The sequence below is a fragment of the Panthera onca genome, chromosome B2, assembly GCF_046562875.1.
Source record: "Panthera onca isolate mPanOnc1 chromosome B2, mPanOnc1 haplotype 2, whole genome shotgun sequence".
NCBI classification, from domain to species: Eukaryota; Metazoa; Chordata; class Mammalia; order Carnivora; family Felidae; genus Panthera; species Panthera onca.
The window spans coordinates 41,556,679-41,570,600 of record NC_138343.1 but is presented as its reverse complement, the minus strand read 5'-3'; the positions used below and the strand labels follow the sequence as shown (position 1 = coordinate 41,570,600).

At 53.3% G+C, this 13,922-nt stretch overlaps 1 long non-coding RNA gene across 1 annotated transcript; it reads left to right on the top strand.

Moving 5' to 3' along the window:
- Nucleotides 1-245: 245 nt before the first annotated feature.
- LOC132667120 (uncharacterized) lies at nt 246-8,786 on the top strand. The gene is made up of 4 exons (XR_013555637.2): nt 246-618; nt 3,783-3,879; nt 4,416-4,572; nt 4,679-8,786. It is a non-coding gene; the product is annotated as an uncharacterized LOC132667120 (long non-coding RNA).
- Nucleotides 8,787-13,922: the final 5,136 nt, after the last annotated feature.

Below are 13,922 nucleotides of genomic sequence, written 5' to 3'. Positions count from 1 at the left end.
GATACATCAGTGAATGAAACAGACGGAGATACTTGCCCTCATGGAACTTAAATTCTAGTTGGCTGCGGGGAGACCAATAACACACAGTGCACATAACAAATAAGTGCGTTTTATAATGTGAGAGCATTAGGAAGGGATCAACGTTTAGGCAAAAGGGTAAGGTAAGAGATGGGGGGTGGGGTGGGTAATGTTGCCATTTTAAACAGGTGGCTCAGGAGAGGATTCATTTTGAAGGTGCTGTTTGAGCAAAACCCTGAAAGACGGTGAGGGAGTAAGTCCTGGAGATATCTGGAGAAAAACATTCCAGGCAGAGGAGAAAGGTCGTGCAGCGGTCCTGGTGCAGGAGCAGGTTGGATCTGATTGAAGGACAGTAAGGAGGCCAGTGGGGTTAAAGCAATGGAAGGGGAGGAGCTGGAAATGGAAATCAGAGAGGCAGCCAGTCCCGGAAGGGATCATGGAGGTGCTTGAGGGCCACGTGAGGGCTTTACTCTGAGGGAAATGAGGAGCTGCCGCAGGGATTTGAGCTCCAAAGTGACAAGATCTGAGCCACCCTTTCCTCGCTAAAGGGTGTAATTGTAGAAAGTGATGGCGGAGGAGGCTGCTGCTTGAGGCCATGAGGTGAGTGGGTCTCTCCAAGGAAGAGCATCTATGCCGGGGTCTGAGGGACAGAGAATGGACATCCTCCCTTCCCCACCCCACCCCCCTCCCGCCTCAATCTGTCAACCCGAGAAAGCCTTCTGCTGTCGAACTGCACCTCTCTCTTCTCCCTTCACCCCTCCTTTCTGCTCCTCGCCCTCTCTCCCTCCCTCCCTCTTTCCTCCCCCACCCCCTCGCTGACCCTCCCTCTCTCCTCATCTCCCTCCTCCTTCTCCTCACCTCTTTTTATCTTTGGCCTCACCCCATGGGGATGAGGGCTTCCCCCTTCCCAGAGTTCTTAAGAAACAGTTGGAAAAAAGCACTCGGAAAGGCTGCCACAGGCCCTTGGCGGGAGGGAGGATGGCAGATTACAGTGTCTGGTCGTGGCTGCTCACCCTGTAATCAGGAGGGTGTCTCAGGTGGACAGAGACCCTGGGGCATGCCCTGCCAGGCCGAGACTTCCCATCCCCAGTCTGCTCCTCCCCAAACCCGGGATGCTGTCTATGCCCCACACTGTCTCATCCTGTGGCCCAGGCCTTAGGATCAAGCGGCGGGTCAAGGCTGTGGAGTTTCTGACACCGTCTAAGGGCAGGGGCAGGGCAGGGCAGGGCGCCGCTGAGTGCCGGTTCCACAGGGGCGGGGAAAACTCTCTCCCATTAAGAGCACCCCTAACCCTATACCTCGGGGGGAGCAGGGAGAGCTCGGTACAGTTCCGCCTCTGTCCCCCTAGAGGACCGCTTGGGCGGCCAGTGGATCAAAGATGCAGGGGGAAAGGAGAGCCCCACCACAGGGGCCCAGCCTCCAGCCTCAAAGCTCTGACTGGGTGTCCTCTAGGAAAGGAGACTCACAGTGTCAGCCTCCCAGGTCACCAATCTCTCCAGGAACAGGCCCAGCTCTTCTCGGCTATCATGTGCCACGCGTGGCTGTGGCCTCCAGCACCTGAGTCATCTGTGACTCATTGGCCTCTGCCCTCGGTCCCAAGAGGGTTGGGCCGGGTGGCCTTGGCATGGGGATGGTATGTATAAGACCTGTCCAGTGTCCCTGGTACAGGCCTGTCCCTGCCCTCCCTGCCCCGAGACAGAGATAGCCAGACCCCTCACGGAGGACCCCCATCTGCTCACAGAGGACCCGGAGCAGCTTGTACTGGACCCCTTCCTCCTTCACACGCACACACACACACACACACACACACACACACACACGGTCACAGTGTCTTCCCACTCACGCATGTGCTGAGTGGACCCACATCCCCCAGAGTCTCCATCTAGCCCAGAGCACATGCCGGGGAGTTAGGGTCTGCAGTTACTTCCTTGTATGACCTCAGGAAGCATTCATTCCCTTTTTTAGGCCTCAGTTTCCTCCTCTGATCTGGGACTCACCGACCTCCAACATCCCTTCTAGCCCTAAATCTAAGGAGGGATTTAACGAAGTTGTTTCAGACCTGTAGTCCGCCAGTGATGGGGAGAGCTAGCAGGGTGATGGTGGGTATGGCCGAGGGAAAGGAATCTTCCCTGGCATTCTCCAGACCACACCCCTCCTAAGGCTACAGGCAAACACTGCAGGGAAAAGGATAGTAATGCCCTGCCATACTCTTTGTCAAACCAGCCAGCTCAGAGCCTCCAGGGCCCTGCTGTAGCCACCATCCTAAGGAGAAGGATCAAGGAGATAGACTTCCACAGGCCTCCCCCTCAAAATGGGCTTCCCTGAGGGCAGGGCTAGGTCTCCCCGTCAAACTGGGGCTCCTTGAGGGCAGGGCTGTGTCTCCCCCTCAGACTGGGGCTCCTTGAAGGCAGGGCTGTGTCTCCTCCCTCAGACTGGGGCTCCTTGAAGGCAGGGCTGTGTCTCCCCCTAAGACTGGGGTTCCCTGAGGGAAGGACTGTATCCCTTCCCTCAGACTGGTGACCTGAGACAAGATTGTTCTTTCCCTCAAACTGAAAGCCCACAGGTTAAGAGCTTTTGGTTTTACCTTTTTTTTTTTCCCCAAACCAAATCTTCCCCTCCTTGACTGAGCCTGACCCAACTCCAGGGTCTATTCCCGTTCTGCCTGTTTTACCCTAGGTGAGTTGGACCCCAGGATGACAGCGCCCGCAGAGATAGAGGCAAGCAGGGATATAACATCCTAGCAATCTGCCAGGTCTTTCCCAACTTCCTCCTGTTTCATCCTCAAATTCTCCCCCAGAATATGGGTCACACCTGGATATTATTCCCCAGAGGAAAGACAGCCGTGAGTTTCAGAAAGCCAGAGATTTGTCAGCACAGCAGAGGGTCCCCAGGCCCTCACTCTCTCTGTCCTGTCCACCCACACAGACCCCACCACCCCTGAAGAAGGCCCCTCCCCCAGTCCCCAGGAAGGGGTTAATGAGTGTTAGGCCTGGTAGGGTGGAGGGAAGTTGGGAAAGCTAGGGAGGGAGCAGTGTTTCTCCATTTGGCCAGAGCTTCGGTTTCCCAATACAGTATTACTGTTGGGCAGAGACAGGCAGCTGGGCAGACTAAGGATCCCAGTACCTTCTTCTGTGGCATTGGCCAGGGGACCAGATCAGGCCCCTGAGGGCTCTCAGCCGGGAGATGACCTGGTCTCTGGGGAGCATGGGTCTGGGCCCACAGACGCCAGCAGGACGATGGCCGCCCAGGAGAGTGAAAGAGAGCCCAGAGAGGGGGTGGCCAACCAATCTGGCACCCAGGAGGTAGAAAAGTAGCAGACACCCACTTCAGGGTCTCCAACTGCCCTTGCCACCTTCTGTCACAATACCTTCTAAGGTACCGTCTTCCTGACATTTTGTTTTACCATAACCCACGTGAAAAAATACATCCTACACTGCGACCCCTGAACACATACGAACACACATATTTCAAGAGTTTCAACAAACAATATCTATCCTTACTGTGTGCAAGCCTGTCTGCATTTTTTTAATTCTTTTTTCTTAAATTTATTTATTTTGAAAGATGGGGGCGGGGGGAGCACGGGGGAGGGGAGGTAGAGAGAGAGAGAGAGAGAAGAGAGAGAGAGAATCCCAAGCAGATTCTGTGCTGTCAACACAGAGCCCAATGTGGGGCTCAGTCTCATGAAACTCGAAATCATGACCTGAGCCGAAATCAAGAGCCAGATGCTTAACCTACTGAGCCACACAGCCTCTATTCTCTTTCAGATTTAAGAAAAAGCATAATACTGGTTCCAAACCACTAAAATGACCTCATGTCCCACCGACAGATCACAGTTTGCAGTTTGGAAAACACTACTCCAAGGTCAGCAGGCTAGATACCTTGCCATTGTACCTGTAGAGACATTGAGACCCTAAGAGGAACCAGAGCCTGCCCAAGGTTGCAGGGCTGGTCTGTGACCTGGCCCCAGCCAGAGCTCAGTAGGCTCCCACAGCAGAATTTCCACTGTAAGCTTACAGATCCTGGGGATTTCTTGAGACCACTGCCTGCAAAAACAAGGCCGGGGGAGAGGATTACCACTGGCGGACCATCAGAAGAGAGGAGATGGAGGTTTGCTGAGTAACGGGCTCTGCTAGGACTCCCCCAGGCCCCAGCACTCAAGACTCTATTGAGCCTACGGAAAGGGTCAGGCCTGGGGGTCAGTTTCAGTTCCTCCAGAGAATGGTCCCAATCATGATGGGGAGGAGAAACAGAGGCTCCCAGTATGATGGGGCTGGGGGGCGGGGTGCGGGGAGTGGTGACACAAAGCCCCTCCCTCTCAGGGAGCCCCTAGTCTGAGGAGGGAGACCCTGCCTCTGCCCTCAGACAGCTCCTGATTTGTTTCACATGGCTTTCTGCAGGCAGAAATTATGGACATCTCCAGAACAGGGACCCAAATGCAGTGTCTACACCGGGAACCTCACTGGCAAAGCCACAAGAAGGATGAGGAGGAAGGAGAGAAACATCAAAGCACCTGAAGGAATCACCTAGGGGGAAGTTTCCAGCCACTCCTTTCAGGTAGGGTTGCCAGACTGATGCTCGGTTAGATTTGAATTTCAGACAATGAATATTTAACTGAGCGTCCTGTGTTTTTATTTGCTGTGTCGGGCAACCCCACGTCCAGGACTGACGTGGCATGAAAGGGCCAGGCTGACCAGGAGGCCCATGTAGGACTAACGGACAGCAGGAGAAGCTGAGGTCTCCAGGTACCCGGTACTGTTCGGCGGGAGTGGGGGGTGGGGCAGAAACGAGACTCCCTTAGAACCTTCTCAGCCGCCAGCAGGCAGCCCTCAGACCCGTAAACACCCCCAGCTTGAGTAGCCGCCTCCCCTCCTTCCCTCAGAAGTGTGGCGGGGACGCAGAAAGCCAGGAAGAGCCTTTGGAGTGGGCATGTGGTGATGGGCCAGGGAGCAAATTATTTCCTTCGTTCCTTCTCGGCAGCTGCACCAGGCCGGTTGAGATAAGAGAGTCTTCGGGGAAACTTCCTTTTAGGCACAAACCAACGGCTGGGCCAGGCACACCACCGGCATCTGTGGGCAGTTTCTCTGAAGTCATGGGGCCTGGGGGAGGGTTTTACCAGCATCAAGCCGAGCTCTTCCCCCCGCCCCCCCCCCCCGCCCCCGCTCATGTCTCTTCTGCCCTCCTTCCTCCCTGCAGCCCCCAACACGCCTCCCTCCCCCACAGTTTGGGCTTTTAGTATGGCCGCTAGAGTTGGGCAGTGCCAAGGGTGTGGCTGAAGCGGCCACAGCCAGAAGGAAAGGGGGTGAGCCCACTGGCCTCACCAGGAAGGCATGCCCTGATGCTCTCATAACCTCTGCGGGCACAAACATCCCCTCTCCCAGGCCCGGGAGCAGAGCTAAGGGCTGGGTCCCAGGACCTGCTTGTCCCCCGTTACTAAGAGGAAAGGAAAAGCTGTTTCTGTCTTCCCTTGTGGGTTTCTACACGGGCTGTTTCCGCATTCCATACGGACCAAGGGAATAAATCATCTGAAATGCTGAGCCTCGTTGGGTTCTGTAGATGAGCCTCAAGGAAGCAAGCCCAGAAGTTGCACCCCCTTCCTCAGGGAGCACCCGGGCTGATGACGGAGAATCTGTCCCACCCCTTCGGGACCCTGACAGAGCGATGTGATTCATGTTCATTCTTTCATTCAACAAGTACTATATTTATTGAGCCCCCCCTTAAGTGGTAATCACTTTATATTCCCTTATCTAACTTAATCCACATTAACACCTGGGAGAAAGGTAGTATCGTGCCCATTTCACAGGTAGAGACAATGAGGCCCAGAGAGGTCAGTGACTTGCCCGGGGTCAGATAGCCAGAAAATGCTACTGATGGGAAAAGCGGAGCCAGGCTCTGTTGGATCCCAATGCTCTCTTCCCACCACCCTGTGCCCAGTCACGATAGTGACAACTGACGACCTTTTCTGGGCACTCACAACATGCCAGTCACTCACCCTTCCCCCAGGGATCACAGTTCTCTGATCCTTAGGTGTAATGGTACCGGTTTTTGTTTTTTAATTTTTATTTAATGTTTATTTCTTTTTGAGACAGAGCATGAATGGGGGAGGGTCAGAGAGAAAGGAGACACAGAATCCAAAGCAGGCTCCAGGCTCTGAGCTGTCAGCACAGAGCCCGACATGGGGCTCGAACTCACGAACCGTGAGATCATGACCTGAGCCGAAGTCGGAAGCCCAACCGACTGAGCCACCCAGGCGCCCCAAGTCATGGTACCTGTTTAACAGACAACGACTAAGGCTCGAAAAGGTAATTTTGCCCTGTGACACGATTTAGAGGCTGTCAGGGTTGGAGCTATGTTTTAGGTTTGGGTTTTGGACAGCGGGGACCCAGAATTAGCAGCTGGGTTTTGAACCCAGGCAGTCAAGCCAGGCAGGACCAGAAGTGACCAGGCGTTATCAATTCTGTGGCTGCCAGATAGAGGGTTATTAATATCCATGAGGTGACTATTGCAGAATAGTCAGTCGCTCCCACAGGACAGCTCTGGGTCACAGAATTAGAGCCAGGTCAGCACCCCCCCCTCCACCCCCCAGCCCCACAGGGGCTCATCCTGAGAAGCCAGATCCCTCAGCTGGGCCTCACAGCCCCTGCCCTGGGAGCCCTTACCCAACCAGGCGGCCGCCCCGTGACTGGGAGGGGTGACCCCTGTCACACTTGCATGTGTGCGAGCCTGTGGATGTGCTTGTGTGGAGGAAGACCTGTCTAGCCCTGGGTGAGAGGATGCCTCGAGGGTGTCCTGCCAGCGGAAGGCCTTCCCCCACCGATCCTAGCTTCAGCACGCCCTAAATGCAGGCCCAGCCACCCTCTCCCTTTCTCAAGCCGGATAAAGGGGAGTAAGGGTGGATTCGCTGGGAGGGAAGCCTAAGGGAAGGGAGCAGAGGGAACTAGAGTAGGGATGCAGGTTCCTTTGTCAGAGGCAAAAAGAGCCTCGAACCCTCTCCCTGAATATTTCCCCAGAAGACATCCTCCTGCGGCCTCCTTGGGAAATGGAAGCTTCCAGCTCTGAGAGTCCCAGGGAAAGCCTTCCTCTCCCTGCCCCAATCCCAGAGATCTTCCCTCATACCTGTACCACAAACCTTGTCCCCCAAAGATCCTGGAACAACAGGACTGTAATCTTGGGGTGCTTCTGAGATGGACCCCCGAGAGCCTCCTCCACTGTGGACCCCTCAGATGTAAGCTGGGAACGGTTTGAGAGCGGCCGGCCCAGGCAGCCCTGCCTCAGGCCTCCAGGTTTTCTGCCCAAAGCCCAGCTGTGTAGAGAAGGGTGGACACAAGGCGTCCTCTTTCAGACTGGAGGCTCTTGGTGTGTTTGGGGGGACAGGGCGAGAATAGCCTTGTGCTCTGGTCCTGTTCATTGGCTCATTAATTTCTCAAATACTGATGGCACGCCCACCTTGTGCCTGGCCCTGGGTTCGGAGCCACAGGGCATCATCCCTGGCCAGGATGTCTCTCTCCACACCCTCCCTCCCCTCAGGACAACCCAGCTTCCCCACTCCTGGGCTCTGGGCTGAATCTGCCCTGGCTTGCCTCACTCCTCAGTGAGAGAGGAAGGCCCTAAACTTAACAAAGATCGGTATAAACCCCAGCTATGGGATTTCAGTTTAAAATTTTAAAAGTGAGGAGGGAGAAAAACAACCAAATTATACCAAAGTAGGAACTCAGAGAAGAAAAGGGCATTGACGTGGGGACTAGACATAACAGCATAATTAGAAAGACCGGCTTTGAGCGCAACCTACGTACCAGGCACTATATTAGTTTTCACACATCAACACCACCTCACAATGCTGGTGTGATTGTCCCCATCTTAGAGAAGAGAAAGTTAAGGCCCAGAGAAGAAATTTAGCCAGGCAGACACAGGATTCTAACCTAGATCTGTCCAAAGTCTTGGTGGGGCTCAGGGCAACCCAGATGGCTCTGCAGAGGCACCAGGCAGGGCCTCACAGACCATCACTCCGTTGCCTCAAGAGACTTCCAGTCCTACGATGATGGCATAGCTGTAAACAGGGTGGGGAACAGGGACACTGTCTCCCTGCAGCCTGAGGAGGTGGTGAATGGGGTTCTCAGACCTCCCCAGCAGAGGAGACAAGCAGGACCCCAGGAGGAGGACACATGCTGGCTTCTGTCCCACTTGGAGCCAGACCCAGAGGCTGACAGGGAATGTGTGTCAGGGCCCAGGCTGGTGAGCTATGCTCGCCTCTTAACAAATGGGAAGAGAAGACTTGCGGGACTGTAAATGTGTGTTGGGAGAAGAGAGAAGGAGAAGGGTGCGGGCCCTGAAAAGAGCTCCTCAGACACGGATACCCGGTGATTCCAAACATCTACCAGGCCAGATGAAGGCAAGGGAGTGCCTTCTTGAGAGTGGTTTCCATCTTAATCGACAACGAAACGTCTGCTGGAAGGGCTTCTGTCTCCTCCCTGAGACCAGAAGGTCTGTGAGGACAGGGCGCAACCCGAGGGCAAGGGCCATGTCACCCCCTCAGACTGGGAGCTACCTGAGGGCAGTACTTTACTTCTTTCATTAATAAGCTACCCCCCTTCCACCCCGCCACCATCAAAGGCAAGTACAACCGGGGCACCGGGATGGCTCAGTCGGTTGAGTGTCCAACTCTTGATTTTACCTCAGGTCATGATCTCACAGTCTCGTGAGTTTGAGCCGGGGTCGGGTTCTGCACTGACAGCATGGAGCCTGCTTGGGATTCTCTCTCTCTCTCTCTCTCTCTCCCTGCACCTCCCCCATTTGTGCTCTCCCTCCCTCCCTTCCTCTCTCTCTGTCTCAAAATAAATAAATAAACTTAAAAAAAAAAAAAAAGGCAAAAATGACCTTTTAAAATCTGTTTCAGATCTCAGCCCTCTTGTCCTGAGGAGACCCAGGCCCCACCCTCCTTCCATAGGCTCCTAGGCCTGATGGTTCCTTTGCCATTGAACGACTGCTTCCCGCCGTTGGAGCTCTTCCCCCTTCCGATTGGCTTCCATCCCTTCCTCTGCAGATGCTCAGCCAGGTCCTATCTTTGCCTTGCATTTTCCCTTTCCAGGAAGATTATAAATATTATAAATATTTACTGATTCTTTCCCTCCCCTCCCCTATTCCCCGAGTCCTGATGGATGGTGTCCCGTGGATGTGGCTGAGTTGTCTCTCTCCCAACAATTCTGAGTCCAGCTCTGCAGGGCCTCTCAAGGATCACCTCCTCCACCCCCCATCTCTAGGCCGGTGTTATGCTAAAGCCACCCCTAGTGAAAGAGAGGTCATTCTATACCAGGCACAGCACATATGCCTGGTATTCCATAAATGCTTGAGGATGGGAGGGAGAAAGGAGGGAAGGGAAGGAAAAGATGCCACAGGTTTTTCCTTCAAATTCCTCATGCTTCTCTCTCAGCCTGTTCTTCTTATCCTCTAGCCTCTCCCCTCATGCTGTAGATGAGGCCCACTTTCTCCCAGTGAGATCTCATTAGAACTGACTTGCTCTCCTCACCCCCAAAATTGGACAATACTTTGTCCTGCCTGGGGCAGCACTTGTCCTGACTCTTTCCACCAGACTTCCTACCAGGGCAGACCCCTGGTCTCTGATTCTGTTATATCTACATCCCTCCTTTCTTGAACCTCGCTCTACCCACTGAGACCATCACACATACCAATAAAACCCTATGGATAGGAACGGACAAAGGTCCAAGCACTAGGATGTGATGGTTTAGTTGGATGATTTATAATCGCTAGGTAACACCCATCCCAAAACTTCACAGCTTGAAACAGCAACAGTCCATGTATTTGTTCACAACTGTGTACATTTGGGCAACAGATGGTTGTTGGCAAGAGCAGCTCCCTTAAGCCTAGAGAATCCAAAATGACCTCGCTCATATGTCTGGTGCCTCAGCCTGGGGTGGTTGGAATAGCTGGGAAGCATTCCTGCCTCAGCCTCTCTCTGTCTCTCTGCATGGCCTTTCTCTCCAACATGGTAGTTGGGCTTCCTTACAACATGGCGGCTGCCTTCCAAGAGGACAAAATGGAAACTGTAATGTCCCTGAAAGTCTAGGGCTAAAAGTCCAAGAACAGCTCTTTTGGCACATCCTCCTAGTCAAAGCAAGTCATACGGCCAGCCCAGATTCAAAGGAGGAAAATAGACTCTACTTCTTGATGGGAGGGGCGACACGTGTGCACAGGGATGGGAAGAACAGTTGGCAGCCATGTTTGCACACAGGCCACCATAATGGTCTTAACATGAAACTGATGCAGAATCACCAAGGTCTGTATAAATCTACCCAGCTTCCTTGCAGGAGGGAAGTGGGTAGGCTGGCGGTTCCTAGGAGAAGCAAGTACTCCAAAGGCCTTTGGGGCTATGGCCAGGGTCTGTCGCTGCTTAGGAAAAAGGAAAAGGGACTCAGGCTGAGCAGATCAGAGTTGAGAAGGAGCAGTGTATATGTCCAGGGAAAAAAGTGGTCAGGCCAGAGGGGAGGGTGTGAATCCCGAGGGGGAGATGAGCAGGGGTAGCTTGGCACTGGGTCTTCCTCTGGGGTGGGGGATGAGCAGGTCTTATACAACTGGGGGATGCAGTATTTTCATTTTATCCTTCTTTTCCCCATAGTCTATTTAAAGACTGCTTCTCTCCTCCAAGGCTGCATGTTGCAATTTCTTTCGTGCTTAGGTTTCGGATCTTCCAATGACAAGCCCCAGCCCCTAGAGACATCTCTTGCCTTGCCTTGCCTTACCACACTTGGGGAACTCTGGATTTCAGCCTGGGTTTGGCCACCACCACATCCTCCCCCTGTCCCACTTTTCTTCTGGCTGTTTGTATTCAGTCTAGACGATTCATTTTTATTTGTTGATGCTCTGCCTTAGCCTGGGGCAACCATGGTGTGGTGGAAAGAGCACTAGAATTGGAGTCAGGAAAGCTGGTTTAAATTCTGGCTTGACCATTTACTGGCTGTGCATAAATTCGGGCATGTTATTTACCTTCTCTGAGCCTCCTGCTTCCCATCTGCCAAGCAGAAATAATGAGCCCCATCTCCAGGGTGGCTAAAAGGAGGAAACAGTGCCTGGCATTGACCAACAGGCCTCTGACCCTAATCCCTACCACCTACTCTGAGTCCCCTCCTTGCCCAGCCCTGTTCACGTCTCTACCTGTCAGCCCCTCCACCAACCACCCCCACCATTGCTGGCCTCACTCACCTCCACAGCCTTGGTATGAAACCTTCAGTCACCAGGCCTCAGTTTTGCAGTCACTTGAAAAACGTTAACTGAGGATGAATTATGTTCCAGGCACTGTTCTAGGTGCTGGAGGTACAATGATGAACAAAACAGACAAAAGTCTCTGCCCTCGAGTGGCCTGCATTCCAGTGGGAGTGGCGGGGGGCAGGGGGTCAGGGGGGAGGCAGACAAAAGAGAAAGTAAATTTTAGAGCCATGTGGTCCAAAATGGTAGCCACTAGCCACATGTGTATATTGAGCCCTTGAAATGTGGCTGTTCCCATCTGAGGTGTGTGATAAGAACAAAATACACAGCAGATTCAGAGATTTTGTACCACACAAAAGTGAAATCTCTCCTTAATAATTTTTATATTGATTAAATGTTTGAATGATGTTTTTAGATATGTTGGGGTTAAGTAAAATATATTATTAAAATTAATTTCTCCTGGGGGTGCCTGTGGCTCAGTCAGTTGAGTGTCTGACTCTTGATTTCAGCTCAGGACATGACCTCATGGGTTCGAGCCCCACATCGAGCTCTGAGCTGACAGTGCAGAGCCTGCTTAGGATTCTCTCTGCCCCTCCCCTGCTCTCTCTCTCTCTCTCAAAAAATAAATGCCCTAAAAAAAAGGGGGTTTTTTTAATTAATTTCACCTGTTTCTTTTTAACTTTTTAAATCTGGCTCCTAGAAAATTTCAAATTACACATGTGGCTCACATTACAGTTCTACTAGACCTCTCAATTCTAGAGTAAGCGAGAAGATGGCACACGCTGTAAGAAAATAGAAGGGATGGTGAAAAGGAGCATCCAAGTGTGGAGTGAGGAAGGAGTGTTGATTGTAAATGCAGTGGTCAAGGTAGCCTCACTAAAAAGGTAACAAGACTGAAGGTAAGAGAGCCACACGTTGCCCCATCTAGGAGAAGAGTGCTCCAAGAAAAGGGGACAGCCTGTGCAAAGGCCCTGAGGTGGGAGAGTGCCTGCAGTCTGAGGAACAGAGAGGCCAGTGTAGTTGAGCTGAGTGACCAAGGCAGATCAGAAGTCATAGAGGCAGGGAGGTAGAGGCTGCCCGGAGAGTACAGGGCCTTTTCAGGCTGTTGTGTAAACTTTTGTTTTTTCCTCTGAGTAAAATAGAGTCTCTGCAGAGTTTTGAGCCAAATGGTGACATGATTTGGCTCACAGTTTAACAGACTCACTTTGGCTGTTGTGTGAGAATCAACTTAAGGGGGGGGGGGGGGGGGGCGGTGGCGAGAGGAGAATTGGGAGGCCAGTTTAGAAGGCTCCAGCAAATATTCACTTGGGATGACAAGAGCCCCTATCTCACGGGGCTATGGTGTGGATTCTGTGTTAACCAATGGAAAAGCCGGCAGGTGTGATGCGTGGCTGCTAGACCAAAAGCTCTGTGGGTCAGGGGCCTTGCCTTCTGTCTTCCTCACAATGTAGCCAGGAGAGGCAGAAGTCACCACCACCCCCTCAGCACCTCCCGCTGGAGGGGTGCAACAGCCTCCTTTGGGCCTCCCTGCCTCCTGCCTGACCCACTGCTGGGGTGCTCCTTTTAAAACCCCTCAAATGCTGCTCATCCCCGACAGGCCAGAGCCTCTTGGGATTGCAGACTCCCTGCGAGCTAACCCTGCCCCTCTCCTGTCAATATCCCTCACCCCTATGCACCTGAGTCCCCCCTAACACCTTTGCTCATACCATCCCTTCCGCCTGGACCATCTACTTCAACCTCCCCCCCCTCCCTGTTCTGTCTTCTGCCCATTCTTTATGGGGCTACCAAGAGGTCAGGTCAAGAGAAGACCCCAGATTCAGCCAAGCTGGATCAGATGCCCCCTCACGTTTTATGTATCTTTCCACTGACAGATTTATAGACTGTTTCTGTGACTCCTCGCCCACCCACCCTCACCAGATCGTTGAGGAGCGGAATCATCTTATTTATAACAGCATCCGTGCCCCTAGCGTGGTAGCTGGCCCAGTAAATACGATTTGAAGGAATAAAAGAGAGGCAGGAGGAAATGGATTTGGTAGCATTGCTCATAAACGCCAAAGACCCAGACAGCTTCTGCCCTGGCCAGGACCGCAGGAGAGAAGGGCCTATGCAGCAAGACGGGGTGGGGAGTCCTCTCAGGAACAACCAGGGCTGTGAGTCCATTTTCCAAGGGCTCAAGGAACTCCCAGACCCTCTATGTAAAACTTAACAACACCGTGGGGTCACAGGCCCCCGTGAGCACCCCCTTACCACTCCCTAGCCTACTGCAGCCAAGGCCACATAGCCAAACTCAGCCCTCTCCTGTCCCCTGGGGCAGTAAGCTCAGACACATGGCTGGTTCCTTCCTCAATCAAAGGACCGGGCCTGGATCATGTGATTCCTGAAGGCAGCACTGCTCCCGGTAGGCCCTTGCTCCTGTCTAAGGTGCTGTCTCTCCGTCCCCCCATTTCAGAGCCCATCCCCCACATCATGGCAGAGGGTGAACGGGGTCCCCCAGGACCAGCTCAGCCAGAATGGAAGCACCCTGGCCCCCAGCACAACAAGATGGGCCACGCCATCGCCTAACTACCTGGGACCCTTTTCCCAGACCTAAGACAAAATGGCACTTTCCCCAAGGGAGGAGGGAAAGGGGGCAGGAGGGAGTCCAGAACAAGGACCCAATGGAGAAGGAGAAACCAGGAGGAGCTTTGAGA